This window comes from Triticum aestivum, chromosome 4B (assembly GCF_018294505.1).
Source record: "Triticum aestivum cultivar Chinese Spring chromosome 4B, IWGSC CS RefSeq v2.1, whole genome shotgun sequence".
Classification (NCBI taxonomy): domain Eukaryota; kingdom Viridiplantae; phylum Streptophyta; class Magnoliopsida; order Poales; family Poaceae; genus Triticum; species Triticum aestivum.
In genome coordinates, this window is record NC_057804.1 from 371712065 (window position 1) to 371721249 (window position 9185).

Genomic DNA, 9185 nt, shown 5'->3' on the forward strand with positions numbered 1-9185 from the left:
ATATGCTCCTCCGATGATGGAGAGATATTCTTTGGGCCCTCTCAGTGTTACGGTATCCATCATCGTCTGGCCAGACACAGTGTGATTTGATCACAAGGACACCGGAACGCGGAAACGAGAAAAGAGAACAAAACCGGTAACAAGGAAACTAGCATACTAGACAAAGTTTTTGATCCACAGGGATGCCGATAAATCTCACCTCGGGTGCTTGTAACATATCGCGAAGCAACAGGAATAGCACACGACAACTACAAGTTCACTCGAATATTCATTTGTGTGTGTATAGGGATCAATATGGATGTCCACGGTTCTGCTATTGATCATTGATAGGAAAGGTCCTAGTCATGTCTATACTTCACCGAACCTATAGGGTCACACACTTAAGGGTCATCTATCTGCTAAGTAATAGACAGGGAGTCCGGGAGATTGTTTCCGGAAAAGTTTCAGAGATGACAGGAAAGTTTCAGAGAGTAAAACCGGAAACATTTCGAAGACAAACTACATACCGAAAATGTTCCGGAATGAGTCAGGATTTTTTTAGTGGGTGCTGGAAATGTTTTGGACCATCCGAAATTTTTCTGGATTTTCCAGACACTGAAAATATTTCATGAAAAGTTGTCATGAATAGTACAGTGAATAGTGTAACACTATTAGGGTACAACCCCATTTTGGTGGCTTTTTGGAAAGCCACCTTTTGGGGCTTTGTCCCTACAGTTGTGGAGCATAATTCGGGGAGGTGGGGGGCCCTTTGTGGCAGCCCAAAATGTCCTTGGTATGGGGGGCTCACCCAAGGGCCTTCCTCCCACTTTTGGTGGCTTTTGGGTGGAAAATATCCAATTGCTTTTTTTATTATCAAGTGCCCTATACCCCTAGCTTCCCACTATAAATAGAGGTGGAGAGTGCTACTTATTGAGCTTGTGTTGGTTGTTCCCTTGAAGAGGAAGGGGTGATGTAGCAAAGTAGAGATAAGTATTTCCCTCAGTTAGAGAACCAAGGTATCAATCCAGTAGGAGACACCACACAAATCACCAATACCTGCACAAACAATCAAATAACTTGCACCCAACGCGATAAAGGGGTTGTCAATCCCTTCACGGTTATTGCAAAAGTGAGATCTGATAGAGATAGATGAAAGTACACAAATGATAAAGTAAATATTTTTGGTATTTTTGGTTTATAGATCAGAAAGTAAAGATTGCAAAATTATTAGATTGGAAACTAGTATTGTAGATCAGAAACTTATATGATGGAAAATATACCTGGGGGCCATAGGTTTCACTAGAGGCTTCTCTCTTGATAGCAAATAATACGGCGGGAGAACAAATTACTATCGAGCAATTGATAGAAAAGTGCAAAGTTATGACGATATCTAAGGCAATGATTACGAAATATAGGCATCACGTCCGTGTCAAGTAGATCGACTTCTGCCTGGATCTACTACTATTACTCCACAAATCGACTGACTCCTTCATACATCTAGAGTATTAAGTTCATGAAGAATAGAGTAACACATTAAGTAACATGACATGATGTAGAGGAATAGACTCAAGCAATATGATGTAAACCCCATCTTTTTATCCTCGATGGCAACAAAACAATACGTGCCTTGCTGCCCTGACTGTCATTGGGAAAGGACACCGCAAGATTGAACCCAAAGCTAAGCACTTCTCCCATTGCTAGAAAAACCAATCTAGTTGGCCAAACCAAACCGATAGTTCAAAGAGAATTACAAAGATATCAAATCATGCATATAAGAATTCAGAGAAGATTCAAATAATATTCATAGATAAGCTGATCATAAATCCACAATTCATCGGATCTCGACAAACACACCGCAAAAGAATATTACATCAGATAGATCTCCAAGAACATCGAGGAGAACATGGTATTGATAATTAAAGAGAGAGAATAAGCCATCTAGCTACTAGCTATGGACCCGTAGGTCTATGGTAAACTACTCACGCTTCATCGGAAAGGCAATAGAGTTTATGTAGAAGCCCTCCGTGATTGAATCCCCCTCCGACAGGGTGCCGAAAAAGGTCCCTAGATGGGATCTCACGGGTACAGAAGGTTGCGGTGGTGGAAAAGTGTTTTCGTGGATACTTTTGGTGGTTTGGGAATATATGAGAATATATAGGCGAAGGAATTATGTCAGAATAAGCAAACAACACATAAAAGCTGAATCTGTCAAAAACAGAATAGTCTGTAGTAATCTGTAACTCTTGAATGATTCTGTAACTCCAAAAATTCTTAAAAATTATCTTCTGCAAAAGGAATTAGTATTTTATCACGCTTTTGTAAAAAATGAAAATTATTTTCCTAGGCGCAAAAGTTTCTGTTTTTCAGCAAGATCAAAACAACTATCACCGTAAGCCATCCCAAATGCATCTAACCAGAGGCTAGATGAATTATTTATCGAAAAACAGAAAGGAAAAATATTGAGTTGTCTCCCAGCAAGCGCTTCCTTTAAAGCCTTCTATCTAGGCATTAATAAATTTAAGGATGCTCGCATGAAAGACAACAATTGAAGCACAAAGAGAGCATCAAATAGCATGTGAAAAACAAGTTTAAGTCTAACATACTTCCTATGCATAGGTATTTTATAAGCAAACAAATTATCAAGACAAGAAAAAACTAGCATATCAAAGGAAGAAGAAAGAAACAATAGCAATCTCAACATAACGAGAGGTAATTTAGTAACATGAAAATTTCTACAACCATAGTTTCCTCTCTCATAATAATTACATGTGGGATCATATTCAAATTCAACAACATAGCTATCACATAAAATTTTCTCTACATGATCCACATGCATGCAAATTTTACACTCTTCCAAAATAGTGGGAATATCATTAACTAAAGTCATGACCTCTCCAAACCCACTTTTATCAAAAACTTCATAAGATTGAACATTATCCAAATATGTGGGATCTAAAGTTGACACTCTTCCAAACCCACTTTCAGTATTATTGCAATCTGTAAGTGCATCTAGTGCCCCTTAGTGATTTTGGTGTATTGAAGACTTATAGGTTAAGGGACTAATGCGTTTGTGAGTGTACACAGGTCTATAAGCTATGAGGAGTTTGATATTTACAGAGAAAGTCGACCCCTAAAAATGAAGTTCTTCAACTGAAGACTTTGATATTCTGAAGACTTACTGAAGAATTTGAAAGTGAAGAAATTGGTGTGACCTTGAAGACTTGGTATTCATTTCTGGAACATGAAGCCTGAAGACTTTTGTTTTCGTAGTTTCATTTTCTCTTTCTTGAGTCATAGGAAACACCGTACTGTTAAAGGGGGTCGAGGAAATACTAAGGAAAAATTTCCATGTGATGCTCAACTCAAAATCCTACACCTACCTATCCCTTCGAGTGAAGCCTTTGGAAATCTCATACAGTTCAGCCACTTTCTTCAGTGACAGAGACGAAGTTCTTTTGGTCACTGATGAATTTGTTCTGACTGAGGAGTTAGGAATTCGCCAGTGCGAATTACCTACACAGTGAGGAACATGATAGCCCTGAGGAATTTGAGAGTCAAATTTCCGATCGTTGCTGTGCTGCGCGCCAGCTGTCCCAAAATATCTTATCCACCTAACGGTCATATCATTGAAGGGCATTTATGTCTTATCATGTCGGGCTGCTCCCTAGGCTATAAATAGCCGCCCCCTACAACCACTAGTTGGTTGGCTGCTCCGAGAGAACTTGACACTTGTCATTTGAGAGCAACCCATCCTCCGAGGACTTTGAGCGAAAATCATCAAGTGAGGAAAATCCCAAACCCAAACACCTACAACCCCAAAGTGATTGAGCATCACTGAAGAAATTGATCCTGCATGGATCCGACGCTTGTTACCTTTGAAGACTATGCTTCTTCCAGACGGTTAGGCGTCAAGGTCTAGAGCATCCAAGAGGAATTGTGGATCGCCGAGTGACCAAGTCTGTGAAGGTTTGGAAGTCGCCTGAAGACTTACCACGAGTGATTGGACGGGATCTGTGTGATCTTAGTTCAAGGAGAATACGGTGAGGACTGGGTGTCCTGAGCTGCGTGCTCAGAGACTGGGTGTCCGGGACAGCGTGTCCTCGAGTTTAAATACTCAGCTGCTCCAACCAGACGTACAACTGAGACAGCAGTTGGAACTGGTCTACCAAATCATTGTCTTCACCAACCTACTGGTTCTATTTCCTCAAACCTTTCATTTCCTCATTACTGTGTTGAGTGTTTGTTCATATCTGTGTTTGAAGACTTTGACTGAAGACTTTCTCAATTTCCTCAGTTCAATTTCTTCAGTCTGTTTGTCTTCATCCTGTGTTATCCTGTGATTACGCTTTCTGTACTCTGTGCTAGTCTTCATTTCATCGTGATGACCATGCTTGTATTCTGTCATACTTACTTCTGAGTACTTATTCCGCTGCTAATAGTTCTTCACTAAGGAATTTCCTCACCGGAAAATTCCTCAGTGAAGAATTCATAAAAATCGCCTATTCACCCCCCCTCTAGTCGACATAACGCACTTTCAATTGGTATCAGAGCAAGGTACTCCCTTGTTCTGTGTGATTTTGGTTTAACCGCCTGGAGTTTTAGTTATGTCGACTGCAGGTATGATCAAGGTCTCGGCTGGGTGTCCTACCTTTGATGGAACGAACTACCCCTACTGGAAAAACAAGATGCGAATGCATCTCGAGGCAATTGACAACGATCTCTGGTATGTTGTGGAAAATGGTGTTCCCTCTGTTTCACCCTCACTGAACGCTACCGATGTGAAGAGATTCAAGCAACTCGATTCTCAAGCGAAGAATATCATATGTGGCCATCTGAGTAAAGGACAGTATGGAAGAGTGAGTGCTTTGGAAACTGCTAAGCTTATCTGGGATAGGTTGTCCAAAGTGAATGAAGGAGTCTCAACTCAGCGTGACTCTCGAGTTGATGTTCTTCGGAATCTCTTCAACCGCTTCAAAAGACTCGACAATGAAAATGTCCAACAAACCTTCGATCGCCTCACTGACATCTCAAATGAGCTTCAAGCCCTCGGTGCCACTGACATCACTGACCATGAGGTGGTGAAGAAACTGTTGAGATCGCTTGATTCCTCATTTGATACTCTGGGTCTGATGATACAAGAACGGGATGACTACAAGTCTCTTGATCCTGCCGATATCCTCGAAAGGCTAAATACTCACGAGTTCCAGCTTGCTGAAAAGAGATATCTCTATGGTTCAAGCTATGGCAAACCACGTGCCCTGAAGGCCAAGGTTGTGTCTGAGTCTGAATGTGAGGACTCTGGTAGTAGCCTTGGTGATCCTGAAGAACTGAGCCAGGAGCTAGCACTACTCGTGAAGAAATTCCAGAAGTTCTCAAGACGTGGTCGCTTTGGAAAATCCTCAAGAAGCAGTGATTCCTCATCAAGTGACTATAAGAAAAGGCTGTGCCACAAATGCAAGAAATCTGGTCATTATATTCAAGATTGTCCTTAGTGGGAAAAGGAATTGAAGAAGAAGAAATACAAGGATTACAGTTCTGATGATGCGAAGAAGAAGAAGAAATCATCAAAATCTTCATCATCAAAATCCTCGAAGTCTTCATCTCACAAGAAGAGCAGCTCCAAGAAGGCTCGGGCATTCATTGGCAAGGAAATGGACTCTGAAGTTGAATCTGAGGAAAATGAGGAAGAGGAGGCGTCTGAAGAATCCGAATCTGGGGTGGCGAGTCTGGCTTTCGCTACTGCTTTCGTTAGCAAGTCCATCTTCAACACTGAAGAAACTGATCCCACCGACAAGCCTGATGAAGATAACGATGACTACGCTCCCACCTATTGCTTCATGGGAAAAGGTGCAAAGGTACTCAAATACACCTCCTCCGAATCTAGTGAAAATGAATCTGATGAGAATCTCAAGCCCAGCTACTCTAAACTTGCAAAGATTGCTGTAAAACAACAAAGGGCTTTTGAAAAGGTTCAAAACATGCTAGACAAAAGTGATGATATGTTGGGTGAAGAAATGGATCGCACTAAAGCCCTGACTGAAAATCTTCAGAGACTTCAGTCTAGGCTTGATAACCTTCAAAGTCATCATAACACTCTCCTATCTGATCATGAGAAACTTTCTTATGAATTTCTTCAAAGAAAGCAAGATCTTGAGAAGCTAAGAGTGAGTTATGAAGATCTTCAGAAGGAGCGCGATTCATTACTTGCTCAACAAATCAGCACTTCTCAGGAAGAATTTCTTCCTCCATGCTTAAAGTGCATTGAACGTGAATCTGCCAATTCTTCACCTGAATGTTCAAATGCTTCAACTGTTACAAATTCTTCACCTGCCTCTGCTATCACTAATTCCTCATCTGAGGACATTGCTAGTATCACTGACGATGCAGGGCTGAAGGAACTGTACACGACATGCATGAACAAAAGCCTCAAAGGGCATCAGATTCTCTGTGATGTGCTCAAAAAGCAGATCCTCAACAGAAACCCTAGGAAAGAGGGTATTGCCTTTGAGAGGAAACTTAATGCTGATGGAACATATTGGAAGCCTGAGTAGTACCCCAAAACCTCATGGGTTGCTGCAAAGGGACCTCCAGTTGATCCATCCATGTTATCTGGCTTTACTTGTGAATCTCCTCATTCTTCTGATGAGTCATTTGACTCCAACTATAAACTGTTCAAAAATCAGAATGGTAAAGTATTTGCTAGATATGTTGGGACTAACTGCAGGAACGGTTCCCCCATGAAGAAAATCTGAGTTCCCAAAAGTTATGTTGAAAGTCTTCAGGTGAATGTCCTCATGACACCACGTGTGAAGAATGGGAACCCCAGAACAAACTCTTCATATGGACCTAATTCTTCATATGGATCCAAGTCCTCATATGGACCAAATTCCTCACGTGGATCAAATTCCTCAAATGGATCAAAGTCCTCATATGACTATCATCATACTAACAACTCTGTTTCGTAGGGTAAAGCTAAGGGCTACGAATATGCACATTATTCTTCAAATCATTATGTTCATAAGTCCTCGAAGAATTTCTCTGCTTACTCATATGCTTACCCTAACCCCTCTTATGTGAAACGAAATGGTTTGGCTTCTATGCCACCATTCTCGTATGGTGCTCGCAGAGTGATGAACTCTTTGCCACCCCTTTAGATGTGGGTGGTGAAGAAAAAGAACTAATCTCTTCTGCAGGGTCAAGTCTCCAGACGTGCATTAACGTCTGAAGAATTTTCTGGGGACCTGACAAAAGTGCCTGAAAGGACGAAGGCTAACCATGATGAAATGAACATTCATTTCACACGTCCTCATACTGCTATATCTGTTTACCGCTTGATGAAATTCATCTGATGAACTTAATATCATATTCTTCACTGATGAAGCATATGAGATTGTAAGTTACACTAATTCATCTGCAGGATGACCAACCCAAAACCACTGAATGGGTCCTCGATAGTGGGTGTACAAATCACATGACTGGTGACAAGAATCTTTTGATGGATGCTCCTTTATCACCGTCACATCTGAAGCATATAATCTTTGCTGACAAAGGAAAAAGTCAGGTATTGGGTCTTGGTAAGGTTGTGATCTCTAAGGATAAACACATGGACAAAGTCATGCTTGTTGAGTCCTTAGGATACAATCTCATGTCAGTCTCAATGCTTTGTGATCTTGATATGGTTGTTGTCTTTGGCAAGTATCACTGTGTTGTGATTATGGAAGCTGACAATTCCAAAGTCTTCGAAGGCTTTAGGAGAGGAGATTTGTATATTGTTGATTTCTCTGCAGGACCACAACCAGCCGTGTGCCTACTTGCAAAAGCTTCAGAAGGCTGGCTATGGCATCGACGACTTGGTCACGCAGGCATGAGGAATTTGCACATGCTTGCGAAGAAGAAGCATGTCATTGGCATTGAGAAAGTCAAATTCCTCAAGGATCACTTATGCGGAGCCTGTGAAGCTGGAAAAATGACCAAGGCCAAGCATCCAGCGAAGACTATCATGACCACTACTCGTCCATTCGAATTGCTTCACATGGACCTCTTCGGACCTAATCATTACTCAGCAGTCACTAATGTTGCTTCTCTATATGGTTTTGTCATTGTTGATGATTACTCTCGATATACATGGGTACACATTGTTACTTACAAACATGAAGTGCAGGAAGTCTTCAAACGATTTTCTTCGAGGGCTTCAACCAACTTTGGTGTGAAGATCAAGCACATCAGAAGTGACAATGGAACTGAGTTCAAGAATTCCGGTCTTGATGACTATCTTGATGAACTTGGTATTACTCATGAATTATCTGCTCCTTATACTCCTCAGCAAAATGGCGTCGTGGAGCGCAAGAACAGAACTCTTGTTGAGATGGCGTGCACTATGCTTGATGAATACAAAACGCCTGATCGTTTTTGGATTGATGCAATTGATACTGCTGCCACATCATCAACAGAGTATATCTTCACAAATTCTTCAAGAAGACGGCCTATAAACTCCTCACTGACAAGAAACCCAATATGAACCAGCACCTGAGGATTCTATCAAGTTCAAGGCAACTGAAGATGTCATTCCTACTGAAGAATTTGTTGAAGAATTCATTCCAGTACGCGAAGAACATCGAGCTGATGCACCTGAAGGCAATGGTGCTGAGGAAAATGATCAAATACCTCGACGTCAACCAGCTCATCCTCGCGTTGCAAAAGAAGTACAAGTTGACAAGATCATCGATGACATTGAAGCGCCAGGTCCTCTCACACGCTCAAAAGCTTCACATTTATCTAACTTTTGTGGGCACTATGCTTTTGTCTCTATCACAGAGCCCACTAAGGTAGATGAAGCATTTTTGGAGCCGGAGTGGATTCAGGCTATGCAAGAAGAATTACATCAGTTCGAGCTCAACAATGTCTGGGAACTGGTCAAACGTCCAGATCCTCACAAGCATAATATCATTGGCACAAAGTGGATCTACCGCAACAAGCAAGATGAAAATGGCCTTGTGGTAAGGAATAAGGCACGACTGGTAGCTCAAGGCTACACAAGGTTGAAGGAATTGATTTCGATGAAACTTTTGCACCTGTTGCTAGAATTGAGGCTATTCGCATATTACTTGCTTATGCTAATCATCATGATATCATCTTATATCAAATGGATGTGAAAAGTGCATTCCTCAATGGTAAGCTTGAGGAAGAAGTATATGTTGCTCAACCCC